This window comes from Myodes glareolus, chromosome 2, assembly GCF_982192425.1.
Source record: "Myodes glareolus chromosome 2, mMyoGla1.1, whole genome shotgun sequence".
Classification (NCBI taxonomy): domain Eukaryota; kingdom Metazoa; phylum Chordata; class Mammalia; order Rodentia; family Cricetidae; genus Myodes; species Myodes glareolus.
In genome coordinates, this window is record NC_142027.1 from 21,325,557 (window position 1) to 21,340,509 (window position 14,953).

General features: G+C 34.9%; 1 pseudogene; it reads left to right on the top strand.

Moving 5' to 3' along the window:
* The first annotated feature begins 2,577 nt into the window (after positions 1–2,577).
* Positions 2,578–4,292, top strand: LOC125392753 (60 kDa heat shock protein, mitochondrial pseudogene; annotated as a pseudogene).
* Positions 4,293–14,953: the final 10,661 nt, after the last annotated feature.

A 14,953-nucleotide genomic window follows, 5' to 3' on the forward strand; every position in this document is an offset into this window, starting at 1 on the left:
TTAAACGTGTTACGTTTACTTTGTACACGTCATGTTATGTGCCCAAGATATAGAACAAAATTAGACAATGTACTTTCTATTTTAAGATCTAAATTTCTATCAACCACCACAAAAGTATACTTTGGTTAAAGACAAACCATATACGTAATGTCCAACCATTGGCCTTTATTGCCTAGTGGCCATTCAGTAATCTTTCTTGGCATAGGTATACTCTGAGATATTTGTACAATAATGAAATTAACCAAGAGCTTATCCCATCATACAAATGGAAAGCTATACATTGAAATTGTGAGTTTCTTTGTGTATTAATCCACTGAGTGTTGCAGAAATAGTTCACTAATTACTCTTTTTGTTAGTATTACATTCAAACTCCATGTTCAAATGAATAGTTGTGTTACGCCTATATATTAACAGTTGTCTCTTGAAATAATTGCTATTTGTTTATAAAGTATTCATTAAATGTCTCCCAAATTACTTAAAAATCATAATAGTCATTTAATGGGTGCTTTAAAACTGAAATAGAAATTACGTTTGATTATAAGTAACTGTAGGTTTATAAAGCTATCATTATATGTCTATTAAGACCATTTAACTTAAGTGTTACATAATTAGTGAAGAGCCAGGATTTTAATTGCACATTTGCAAACTGCTAACTCGCTTTGCTAAATATTCATTTTATCCACAGCGGAAAAGAGTGAGTGGTGTGAAGTTTGTATCAGTTTTCTTTTCCTAGGCGACTTTTGCTCGGAGTTCTGTGATATACAACTTTGTATCATATTTAGTAATGATGTCACATACAAAAATCAGAAGGTGATTCATTTCAATTATGCATCCTTAAGGAAGGGGTATGTCTTACTTATCCATTCTCTGCCACCAAAAGTAAGAAAGAATTTTAAAATTCTGTCTCTAAATCTAAAGGTCTTTCTTTCCCGCCTTTGAGGTAACTGAGTTTAGCATGACAACTGAGCAGATAAGATGGAAAATAATTGATATAAAATTATGACTCAGTAATTACTGCCTTGTTCATAAAATACATCCTAAGTTTCTAATTAAAAACCGTAATTTCACATTAATTTATTTCCTAAGTAGTTACTTGTTACCATAGAAGTTAAGTGGATCTTAAGAGAGATACTAAATTGTACTTTTATGCCTTGAAGTGTCAACTCGTCTTGAAGTCAAGATTGGTATGCAAAATTCAAAGAGAGAGATTGTAATTTGATTGCAGGTTCAGCTCCATAGCTAAATAAAGTGCCTCAGACAGCAGGCTTTTGGAGACACTAAAACTCCTTTTGCAAAGGTACCGAGTTTTAGTTCTTCAGTAAATCTCCATTAGACACCTGAGGTTGCCTCATTGAAACCTGAGCAAGAAAACATTCTGCTGAAAGAAAATTTATTTAGATATCATTTCTTTTCTAAATGCTTCTTCTCCCTAGAAAAATTTGCATTTAAACAAGCTTTTGATTTCTTCAGAATCCATCTGCCTACATTTACTCTTTTTTTTTTTAACTCCAGAATAAACATCACCTGGAAATGATTCTGGGAACACTGTTGCCACTGCACTTTTTAATTTTATACACGTCCATTTATAGGTATAATATGAAGACAGCTTAATCGATTTAACTTTGGACATGTCACCAGCATCTACATTCGCTCTTTGGATTTTTTAATAACTGTGTAATCTTCTGGCTAAAACAAGGACAATCATAACTTGATATCTTTGGATGCAATTTTGATTGAAAACTAAAAGAGATGAAAAGGGGAGCAAGCAAAACTTTGAGTCTTCATGTTCATAACAGCCCATTATATTTTGTTCATCTCATCAGAATTCCCTAAATCTAGGAAATTTAGGGTCTTTCTCTGTCCCTACTTTCTTTTACTTCTGTTTTGACTACCTTTTACTTTGAGACTTGCAATGATAAATTTTTGCTTACACCAACCCTTCCTCATGCTTGGAATTAGTCATAAGACAATATTTTATTTCTTTTTATTTTATGAGTATCAGACTTGGTAAAAATTCAAAATCACATAAGCACCATAAACACAAGAAAATTTCTTATTTGTTCATGTTTCTTGAACAATATTGTTATCAATTAAAGTACAGATTTCCTTTGAGTTAGTCATACTGCTTATTAAGCAACAGTTAAATATCTATAATAATTAAGACTGTAATGCCAGGCATTGTTGGCACACAACTTTAATCTCAACACCGGGTAAGTTTGAGGCCAGCATGGTCTACAAGAGTTAGTTCCAGGACAGGTTCCAAAGCTACAAAGAAACCCTGTCTGACAATGCAGAGTACTAACCACTATACAATCACGGCAAGCCACATGCTCTTTAAACCTTTGAAGAAAGAAATTGAAGAAGGCACCAGAAAGTGGAATAATCTCCCATGCTCTTGGGTAGGCAGAATTAACATAGTAAAAATGGTAATCTTACCAGATGCAGTCTACAGATTCAACTCAATGCCAATCAAAATCCCAGCAAAATTCTTCACAGACTTCGTAAGAATGATACTCTCCCTCACTCACCGCCAATGACCTGCTTCTCCTCTTGCGCTCCCGCAGCTGCCCTGCAGAAATGGTTCGAGTACCCACAGTTCTTCGCCAGATGAGACCAGTGTCCTGGGCACTGGCTCCTCACCTATGCCAAAGATGTAAAATTTGGTGCGGATGCTCGAGCCTTAATGCTTCAAGGTGTAGACCTTTGAGCCGACACTGTAGCTGTTACCATGGGGCCAAAGGGAAGAACAGCGATTATTGAACAGAGCTGGGGAAGTCCCAAAGTAACGAAAGATAGATTCACTGTTGCAAAGTCAATTGATTTAAAGGACACATACAAAAATATCGGAGCTAAACTTGTTCAAGATGTTGCCAATAACACAAATGAAGAAGAGGCTGGGGATGGCACCACCACTGCTACCGTTCTGGCACGTTCTATTGTCAAGTAGGGTTTTGAGAAGATCAGCAAAGGGGCTAACCCAGTAGAAATCCAGAGAGGTGTGATGTTGGCTGTTGATGCTATAATTGCTGAACTGAAAAAACAATCTAAACCTGTGACAACCCCTGAAGAAATTGCTCAGGTTGCTACAATTTCTGCAAATGGAGACAAAGACAAATTGGAAACATCATTTCTGTTGTGATGAAGAAGGTGGGAAGGAAGGGTGTCATCACAGTGAATAATGGAAAAACCCTGAATGATGAGTTAGAAATTATTGAAGGCATGAAGTTTGCCAGAGGATATATTTCCCCATATTTTATTAACAATCAAACCGTCAGAAATGTGAATTCCAAGATGCCTATGTTCTGTTGAGTGAAAAGAAGATTTCTAGTGTCCAGTCCATTGTACCCGCTCTGGAAATTGCCAATGCTCATTAGAAGCCCTTGGTCATAATTGCTGAGGACGTTGATGGAGAAGCTCTAAGCACACTGGTCTTGAACAGGCTGAAAGTGTGTCTTCAGGTTGTGGCAGTCAAAGCGCCAGGGTTTGGGAACAACAGGAAGAACCAGCTTAAAGATATGGCTATTGCTACTGGTGGTGCAGTATTTGGAGAAGAGGGGTTGAATCTAAACCTTGAAGATGTTAAAACTCATGACTTAGGAAAAGTTGGAGAGGTCATTGTCACTAAAGATGACGCCATGCTTTTGAAAGGAAAAGGTGACAAGGCTCAAATTGAGAAACGCATTCAGGAGATCACTGAGCAACTCGACATCACCACTAGTGAATATGAAAAGGAGAAACTGAAAGAGCGGCTAGCAAAACTCTCAGATGGAGTAGCCGTATTGAAGGTTGGAGGAACAAGCAATGTTGATGTGAATGAGAAGAGAGTTCGAGACACTGTCAATGCCACACGAGCAGCTGTGGAAGAGGGAATAGTGCTAGGAGGGGGCTGCGCCCTGCTTTGCTGCATTCCAGCCTTGGATTCCCTAAAGCCTTCTAATGAGGATCAGAAAATAGGTATAGACATTATTAAAAGAGCACTCAAAATTCCCGCGATGACTATTGCTAAGAATGCAGATGTGGAAGGGTCTTTGATAGTTGAGAAGATGCTGCAGAGTTCCTCGGAAGTTCGGTATAATGCTATGCTCGGAGAATTTGTGAATATGGTGGAAAAGGGAATCATTAATCCAACAAAGGTTGTGAGAACTGTTTTACTGGATGCTGCTGGGGTGGCCTCCTTCCTAACGACAGCAGAAGCTGTAGTGACCGAAATTCCTAAAGAAGAGAAGGATCCTGGAATGGGCGCAATGGGGGGAATGGGAGGTGGCATGTTCTAATTCCTAGAATAGCGCTTTGCCCTTTTCAATGAACTGTGACTGGAAGCTCAAGGCAGGTTTCCTCACCTGAAGAAAATGAAGAGAAGGCTGGCTGATCACTATAACCGTCAATTACTGGTTCCCATTTACAATACATAATGACTTACTGCTATCATTGTCTGTGCCTACAGAAAATTTAGTTGTATTTTTGAATAGAGACATTTGTACATTGCTGATACTGGGTGTAAGAGCCGTATACCAGTGTCCCGCTTTCAGCGTGAGTCACCGAGGCGGTCCTGCTGGTCCGTTCGCTATGGTCAGGACTGTGGCACTTGTGTCACCAGCCGAGAGGTCAGAAGCAGCCTTTCTGTGGAGCGAGGGTAACTGTACAAAGTAGAGAAGTATCCAACTATGTGACAACCTTTGTGTAATAAAATTTTGTTTAAAGTTCAAAAAAAAAAAAAGAACGATACTCAACTTCATATGGAAAAGCAAAAATCCCAGGATAGCCAAAACAATCCTGTACAATAAATGAACTTCTGAAGGCATCGCAATCCCTGACTTCAAACTTTACTACAGAGCTACAGTACTGAAAACAGCCTGATATTGGCATAAGAACAGACAGGAGGACAAATGGAACAGAATAGAAGACCGGGATATTAATCCACACACCTTCGAACACCCGATTTTTGGCAAAGAAGCAAAAAAAAAAATCAAATGGAAAAATGAAAGCATATTTAACAAGTGGTGCTGGCAAAACTGGATATCAACATGTAGAAGAAGAAAAATAGACCCATATCTATCACCATAAACAAAACTAAAGTTCAAACGGATCAAAGACCTCAACATAAAGCCAGCCACACTGAACCTCATACAGGAACAAGTGGGGAGTATACTTGAATGCATATATTCATAAATATATATTCCTAAATATACCCCTGGCAGCAGAGACACTGAGGGAAACAATTAATAAATGGGACCTCATGAAACTAAAAACCTTCTGTAAAACAAAGGATATGGTCAACAACACAAAATGACAGCCTACAGAATGGGGAAAGATCTTCACTAACCCCACATCAGACAGACATTTGATGTCCAAAATGTACAAAAAACTCAAGAAATTGGTCATCAAAAGAACAAATAATCCAATAAGAAAATGGAGTATAGCTCTAAACAGAGAACTCTCAACAGAGGAATCTAAAATGGCCTAAGGAAACTTAAGGAAAAGTTCAACATCCTTAGTCATCAGAAAAATGCAAATCAAAACATCTCTGAGATTCCATCTTACACCTTTAAGAATGACCAAGATCAAAAACACTGATGACAACTTCCGCTGGATAGGTTGTGGGGAAAAGGGAACACATCTGCATTGCTGGTGAGAATGCAAGCTGATACAGCCCCTTTGGTTGTCAGTGTTGCAATTTCCTAGAAAATTAGAAAACAACCTTCCTCAAGACTCATTAATACCACTTTTGGGAATATATCCAAAGGATGCTCAATTGTGCAACAAGGACATGTGCTCAACTATGTTCATAGCAGCTTTGTTGTCATTGCCAGAACCTGGAAACAACCTAAATGCCCCTCAACCAAAGAGTGGATAAGGAAAATGTGGAACATTTATATAATGGAGTACTACACAGCAGAAAAAATAACAACATTTTGAATTTTGTGGGAAAATGGATGGAGCTTGAAAACATTATTTTCTGTATTTCTCACCTAGACACTACTCTATGGCTAATGCACTCAACTCTTCCTAGTATCTTAGCTATGTGACCCAAACTCAGGATGCACCCTGGAGTCTCTATCAAAGCACTCACTAACAGACAGCTATTGTTGGTCACCTGTCTTTAAGGAACATTTTACTAAGGTACCTCGTTGTCAATATTTCCAATACTCTTTGGGTATATATTTTATAAAAAATTTAGGATGGTAATATAAATCTTTGATTGTCAGTATGTTTTGGAAGGAGTCAAATGCAATATTCCATTTATTGAGATTTGTTATATTTAATAGTATTAGTGGTTTGGAATATCAATCTTCAGGGTTTTTTAAAAAAATAGTAGGTAAAAAAATAGTTATTTTCCTGAACAATTAAAATATTCATTAATGGCACAATGATTGTTACCTAGTCTAGTTATGTGTTCAGATAACATTGCTACTACTAGCAGATACAGGAGAAACATTAATTTCAAAAGACCTAATATGTTTTTAGATTAGATCAAAAATTAATATAATTTTTAGTTAGATCCTAGGAGTTTTCAGAAGTGAAGCAGATGACAAAACAGCAATAGCTTCCATTGAAAGTCTCACACAGAGGATCCACATGCCATACTCAGTCCAAGGCCACTAATAGTGGTTTGATAAAAGTAAAATGACAAACATTGAGAAGGAGTCAAAGAGAAGCTATCGATATTTAAATACCAGCTCTTTTAAAAATCAATGAATAAGATCGCTTTAGTGTTAGCCAGAGAAAATCATATGCTAGATTCCCAATGTGATTCTTTTTTCTCCTTTTACTTTGAATTCATCTGGATTACATATCTCTGAGAAGTATCCCTGAACTATTGTCTTTCAAATATTTTAATAAAAAGCTAATATGTTATACATTATAAACAAAATTAAATATGTGAATTAGTGGAGTTAGGAACTAAAATAATGGGACACAGTTATTTTTTATGTATAAACAAATCTCACTATATAATCTTGAAAGATTAAAAATGTTATATTTTTATTAAGAAATGTTACCATAGACCCTTTAAGATTTGATATGTCTGGTTCTTCAATGTAATCTCTGAGACTTACTTACTTTGAGTATTTAATATCTAGATTTACAGGGGATTATAGCATATAAAACCATCTTCTCATTGCTTAAAATTTAAATGTTAAAAAAGAGCCGGGTGATATGGCTGTGCCAAAAAAAGTATTCATTGCACAAGCATAAAACCCAACTTTTGAGTCTTGACACTTATTCATAAAAACTGACACAGAAGTGACGAACTTTTAGCCCACCACAGGAGAGGCAGAGACAGGAAGATCCCAGGGATTTGATGGTCAGTTATATCAACAATTGATAAGTGATAATTCAGGATAGTTAAGATTTCTGCTTGGCAAAGGACACTATCATTCAGAAAAAGTGGCGTCCTACAGAATGGAAAAAGATGTTTACCACCTACGCTTCTGATAGATCTGATATAAAAATACCTAGATATCAATAGATAAACCCAATTAAAAATGGTGTACAAATCTAAATGTAAATCTCAAAAGTAGAAACTCAAACGGTTGAGAAATACTTAAAGAAATACTCAATATTCCTTAGTTACCAGGGAAATGAAAACAAAGCTACTATTTTTTTAAGATTCTATCGTATTATTTTGTTTTTTGTATTCATGTGTGTATATGTAATATATTTCACACACACATTACATATATATATTATATATATAATATATATATATATATTTTTTTTCTGTGTTTTTGCTTAACATGATCTTTGTGTATATACTGTGGTTTTTAATTTGGGTTTTTTTTATGAAATTCTTGAGTGTACAAATGAGGGGGTCTCTGTATCTATGTATGTCTCTTTTGCCATTTCGTGAGCTCTTTTCCTTTGGTTTGTTTGTTTGCTTTGTCTGGTTCAATGTGCTAATTTTTCTTTTATATTATTTACATTGGAGACAACCTGTTTGTTTTCTAATGAGAAACAACAAGAGGTTGGGTACAAATTGGAGGGGAGGAACTGGGTGGAGTTGAGGGAAGGAAGCCTTATTCAGGAGAATTTGTGTGAGAGAAGAATCTGTTTTCAATAAAGAGGAAAAAGAAAGAATATAAAATTTAAATCTATGTTCAATGGGAAACTTGTCAAAAATGAGGTGGGGATTAGTTGAGGACATTGAACACTGATCTCTGACTTCCCACAGACATGTGAACATATGCATGTATGACTCACACAAAAATAATATAGAGACAAAGAATGAAGATATGAACATGGCTTCCACAACCATGTACACACATTTGTACATATACATGCACAATTTGCTCAAAAATAAGTAAATAAACAAAAAATAATGGAAGAAGGCACTGAACATCTATCTCTGGCTTCCACATTCATTCACAAACATATGTACACATACATCTATGTATGGTGCACTCCAAAATAAAGAAAGAAAAGAAAGAAAGAACATAATTAGTTTTTTTGTGCTAGGAAACATTCCATTGCCTTTCAGTAATGAACTGACTTTCTTTTATTTCAATCTTTATAGTATATTTTTAAACCCTAAAGCCTGTGATTTTGTCTCCTTATGAATGGCAACTGATTGCATTATTCAGAAATCATTTATAGGTGATATGTCTAGTATTATTCCCTATGGTCTGAGTTTTTATAGCTTCCTTAAACAAAATGGAGATTAGAAACATGACTTCTGACAGTTATATTTGAATGTCACAGGAGAAACTAGAAATTTACTATTGTAATCAACTGTGAAATATTTCCTGTTAGGATGCCAACTTTTCATACTGAAATTTATGCATAAAACCAGTTATAAAAAAGTAACTTTTGACTTTTAAATTTCTGTTATTTAAAGAACTTTCAAATAAAAAATTCCAAACATTGAGATTATCCAAAACCAAAGTCTCCCTATCTCAGTGTAGTTCTTGATAATTAGAAGAGTCATGATTAAGCTGTAGAGGTCACACTGAAAGTTTGTACTTTTATTAGCATTTACATTTTATAGCGTTATCCACCAAAAATAAAATTCATGCCATAGTCAAACCCTGAAAAGCAATTACTTCTACTTATTCTCAAAGACTCATATTGTGAGTGGAATTAAAGGTTTATGCCTTTAATTTACAAATCTGTTTTCTTTATTTAAAAAGAGAGTAGTATATTAATAATCTGGAAAATTTAAATGCCACTTTTAAGTAGTGATAATCAGTGGTGAAACATTTGTGTGTGTATGCATACATGTGTATGTTTATGTGTGTTGCTATTATTTTTCTATTTTTCCCATATTTCTGTACTATTTGAAATTGTTTTATGATTATATAAAATACTTTAGACAGCTGTAATTTTATCTTCAAAATAAAACAAGAAATTTTTATATAATTTAGATGAAAGTGTTGTCTAAAGAATAAAATATTTTGCTCTGTAAGTTTCCAATAAATTGCATTGAAATTTTGTTACTAAATAACTGAAAAAAATTACAGAAGAATGGCAACTGTTCTATCCATTAATTTAACTTCCATTGTATAACTTTTGTTACCCCACACAGGGTCTAGTTACCATTTGTGCCTTCATTATTCCAGATAAAACAGTGCCTTAGTATCTTTAACTTAGAAATGAAACACTAGGTGTAGATTGCTGGCAAAGTATCCCTATGTCCTAATTTATTCACCTCTACTCTTCAATCTCACTTCCCAGTACTGTAAATGTTACTTCTTACATTACATAATAATTGTTCAATTACTCTTGGCCTTCATACAATTAGTTAACTGTCTTTCTCTTAAATTTAACTTCTTTCTATAAGAGGGACACTTAAGTAGGACTCTCAGGAGCTAACACAAAGTAAATAATGTGAAATCAAATTCACAGAATGCTGAAGCCTTAGTAACTCTATGAACTCAGGGGACCACTGGGTTACTTGAATGAATAAAAAAGTATTTAACTAAAGAATTGGGGCATTCCTAGTCATTAATTCTTAAAGAGCATATGGGTTTCATGAGATGGTATAGTGTCTGGAATCTCTAAGTAAGTTTCACATCTCTCAACACACAGAAGTCATTTGTGTTTAAATTAGGAAGCATACACATGTTATACCAGATGCCTCTTGTAATTTAAAAATTCTTCCTTGAAGTGGCATTTTTCATAAGTCTATGAATTAATGATATTTAACTATTAATGCCTTTTTAGGCAAGGGTAGCATCTTAAAGACATTCTACAGATATATATATATATATATATATATATATATATATATATATATAAAATCAATAGAGTTGTACACCAATATTTCACTTAGAGAGTAGGGTGGGAAGACAGAATGTAGCCAACTATCACACTGCGCTTGCTTGTTTATATTTATCTGAATATCATGGACATTGAATAGTCTTATCACGTTTGGAGCTTGATTTTTCTGCTTTAACGTAGATAAATATCTTTAAAAATAAGCAATCTTGGGAATTTCCATGGGATCCATTTTCCAAGAGCTCAATTGAATGCAACCCAGGACTGGCACTGGAGGCCTTACCTGTTGACTAGAGATGGTTGTTTGAGACTCTTTTATTCCCCATTATTAGTAGTTCTCAGTAGGATTACCATCATATTTTCCAAGAAGTTTATACTGCACTAGATTTCCACACCACCCCTAAATGTCTCCCACTTCCAACTGTCTCTCAGTACACATTTTCCCTTCACCCTCTCTACTTCCCAGCTTACCCTCTTCCCATTCCTACCTGCCACCTGACTATCTATAAAATCTATATTGCTTCTTCCCGTGGAAATCCACATATCGCACACTAGACCCATTCTCTTACCTCACTTCTCTGAGTCAATGAGTTGTAACTTGGTTATCACTTATGTAATGGCTAGTATCCACTTATAAGCTAATATATGTCATATTTATATTTCTGGGTCTAGGGTACCTCAACCAGGGTGTTGCTAAGACAAGAGGCTGCTATCCACAAACTTATAGCAGGGCTTAGTGGCAGAAGACATTAAGACAACACCATACAACTCATTGAACATACAGAATTCAAGTTGGTGCCTACATTGAGCCTTTATACTGCCTTTCTAGTCTCCTTTGTATGGGAAAGTACTCTGGAGGCTACCCAAATAGAAATGTGAATATCAACACAATCCCTAAACCTCTGACCTATGATCTGTCTTGTCCACAAAAACAGTTTTGTGGCAATAGTGTCACAGAGCTGTGGGAGTAGTCAACTGTTATCTGATTTGATTTAAGGCCTAGTCCATGAAAACAACCTATAGCTGACTCTGCAGGAATAACCAAGAAACATACTACATCGTCTAGAGACATAGAATCAAACCAAATACTACTGACCTCAAAAAGGTATCAATAAAATGACTCCTAATGATATTCTGCACTACTCATAGATGGATATTTTCCCCAGTCATCTCCAGAGAGACTTCCTCCTGCATCAGAAGGGACTGGGTACAGAGACCCATAGCAAGATCTTACTCAGAAAAGATCTAAATGGGAGGTCTCCTTCAAATATGTATTCTCATATCTCAGGAAACCCCTTGGGAGAAAGACAGAATGATTACAAGCCCAGAGGGAATGGAGGACCCCAGGCCCTCTGAATCAGCTAAGCAAGGTATAGATGGGTTCACAGAGACAGCAGCCATTAGCACAGGGTCTACACATGTTTTTACCAGGTCTTCCCCGTTTACATTTTAGTCATTAGCTTAGTATTTTATTGGACTCTTGACTGTGAGAATGAATTGGTCTCTGACTTCTGTGCCTGCCCTTGGGACTCTTTTTGTCCTCTTGAGTTGCAGTTTCAAACTTCACTATGATAGCTTTTGCTTCATCTTATATGCTATTTTGTCAAAAAGAATAAACAATGAATTATGACAAGATAGGTAATTTTTATGTATCTACACCAAAAATTCCACAATAATTTGCTTTAATAGTCCTTGATTCTAAATACTGATCCCAGGTATTAATAATTTTATAATATTTTGACTTCTAGGAATATGGTATAGCATATTTATTTAATTTTTGTCTTGATATTCCTTCAATAATGTTTTGCTTTTAAGATTTCTTTCAATACTTACCTTCAACTTTGCGGTACAAGGTGACTACATTCTCATTAGAGGACAATTCTGGTTTTTACCTGCATTGAAATGAGAAAGCAGCATTTCTTTATTATAGATATTACTATACAAAATTTCTTATTTCATACTGATTTGAAATTGCATTCATTTGGTCACACATAAGAATAATCAAGAAATATTGTTAAGGTAGGGAAGTAATTCATATGTTTTTCATTATTGTATGTAAATATTGTTATCACAATGATATTGGAAATAGTAATCTTTATAAAAGTTATTGAATGAATAGAGAGACATATATTTATAGTTTACCTATATAATCTTTTCATTTAACTAATATTCAAAACACTACATTACTACATTGTAATATCCTTTCTTTTTAAATAAAAAATAGAAAATATTGTTACTTAATGCTACTATCTTAATCATCACATGTAACTAAATTTAAACCCTAATAGTCCATTCACTTAAATCAGGGAGCAATGAGACTGTTAGAAAGAAATATTGCCTTCCATAATATTGAAGCTAAAAATTCTGCAGGGCAAGAAATTAGTTACTATAAACAGTTTGCAACCTTTGGCAAGTAAATTCTTCCCGGTGCATTGTGCTGAACACATTCATTAGAAAATCTCACTTGTAGAGTGGTGTACAAAGTACTATTTTTCCTATCCATTCATCTCTTGGGAAACCTCACAGTATGGGTTGTACAAATATAAGTTATTATAGACTTTAATTGTATGCATTTTATGGCTGCTGTCAACATAAGCTTAAAAAGATTAATCACTTCTGCACTTAGTGAACATGTAGGGCCTTTTAAAGATTCAATCTTGTTCATTTTTCTAAAAGGTTCATTGGAATGCACAGATGTACATTTTGATTGACTGCCTTTCCCACTATTTCAGTGGTCAAACTAAAAGCCAGTGCATTCATCAACAAGAAGAAAAACCCACTTTAAAAGGAATATGCTTGTGAATAACAAAACTGAATAAAACTCCCAGTTGTGGTTAAATGGCATGTATTTTATTTAAAAAAATAGTCTATATAAAGTGGAATAAATGTTATTTGCTTTTGTTGGAAAAAGATAGTTATCCAAAATAAGAAAAGAAAGGGATTGAGGGTCCTTGTGCTATAGCACAGGAACTTTTATCAAAAGTTTATTGGAGCAGGAAGTAGACTGTCTATGGATTTTTATTGTTCTGTGTTCAAGTTTCAGTTTGAGTCCATGACCCTGGTTACATTTTATACTTCAAATACGGATGTTTGCCTGAACATTTTTTCTTTTGCTGCTAAAGCACTTTCATTCACTGTGGAGGTAAATAGCTAGTGCCAAAATCAAAGTTTATTTATAATGCTCCTTTCATAATCTTAACCTATGCTTTATGCACAACCTTAGACTCTACCTACTGTAATTACATCTTTTCATTCATTTTCTGCCCTGTTACAAGTTTCCAAACCATATTAATTTCAAGGTTCCTGATTTCAAGAACATACCAGCATTTTACAAGAATGATCAACATAAGATGGCATTTTGCTTTCTTTTGTACCATGACCAAAAACCTCTTGTACAACAATGTTGCTTATTGTTTTTTTTTCTTTTTCTTTTTTTCCCTTGTTATAGCTCATTTTCTTAGATATAGCTACTATTGCTTTGTAGAAGCACCATGGCTAATACAACTTGGGGAAGAAAGGATTCACACTCATAGTCTGTTCTAAAGGGAAGTCAGGAAAAGTATTCATGGCATAAGCATGGAAACAGAAACTAAAGCACAGGCCATTGAGAAATACAGTTTATTGGCTTTTGTGTACAGCCCAGGATCACATGAACAGAAATGGCCCTGATTACAACAGGCTGAATCTCAAATCAATGACAATTTTTAAAAATGCTGTACAAGTTTTCCTTCAGTCAAATCACATACAGTTATTTTCTTTCTTCACAGAAGATACTGGCTTATGTCAAGCTGACCAAATATAACCAGTACAGATGCGATGAAGAGAACAGTCTAACGTGAAACATCCTACATCTGGAAAATGAGAATAGCAGCACTCCAAAGACAAGTCAAGCCTCTGGGTTCAGGTAGCCGAACTCATCTCATTATATTGATGCTTGAACATCTTCAGCTCTCACTAGAAGTAACTACACACCCGGAGTGAAAGGACAATAAAACTCTCAAGGTATGCCTAGCTTATCATATTTAATGCCTCAAAATAAGTATGTCTTGACATATAGATTACAGAAAATAAATTCTTTTCAATACGTTATTATGGGATTCACAATGATAAAGATAAGAAAGGTGTTATGCAGTGGGAAGCCTTAAGTCTTTTTATCCCCAATTATATTTTCTCATGCTCATATCTTAAAAACTCTGGTAAACCTTGAAACATTTGAAAGAGTGTACATGCTGTGATATGAACAGAAAAAAAACAAAACTCTCTTTATATTTTGCAGAATCCCTGTTTTCTATAAATAAAATCTATGTCATCATGATGGACAATATTGTTTTAACACTATTCCTGACCACTTATTAATGTGGATTGTGAAAACTGGGAGCATAATTGCTGTCCATAAGGAATCACACATTTTCTTATGTAGTTGTTTTTATTTGGAATTGAAATATCCCCAGAATGTCAAATGCTCAACAGTCGTTCTCCAGACTGAATTACTTTTGCAGTATGATAGAACCTTTATGATGTGGAGCTTGGTGAAAGGATGTTAGTTCAATACAGAGTGTCACTGAAGGAGGTAGTATAATCTCCCTTCAGCCTTTCTCTATCTTCTTTGTGTCTACCAAAGCCAAGTTATTTTACTCTGCTGCACAGTCCTCATCATGAAAATTTACATAAAATCAAAAACAAATGAATCACCTACCATGCACTAGAGGTAGGGAAAAATAAACCATTTTCTTCATAATTT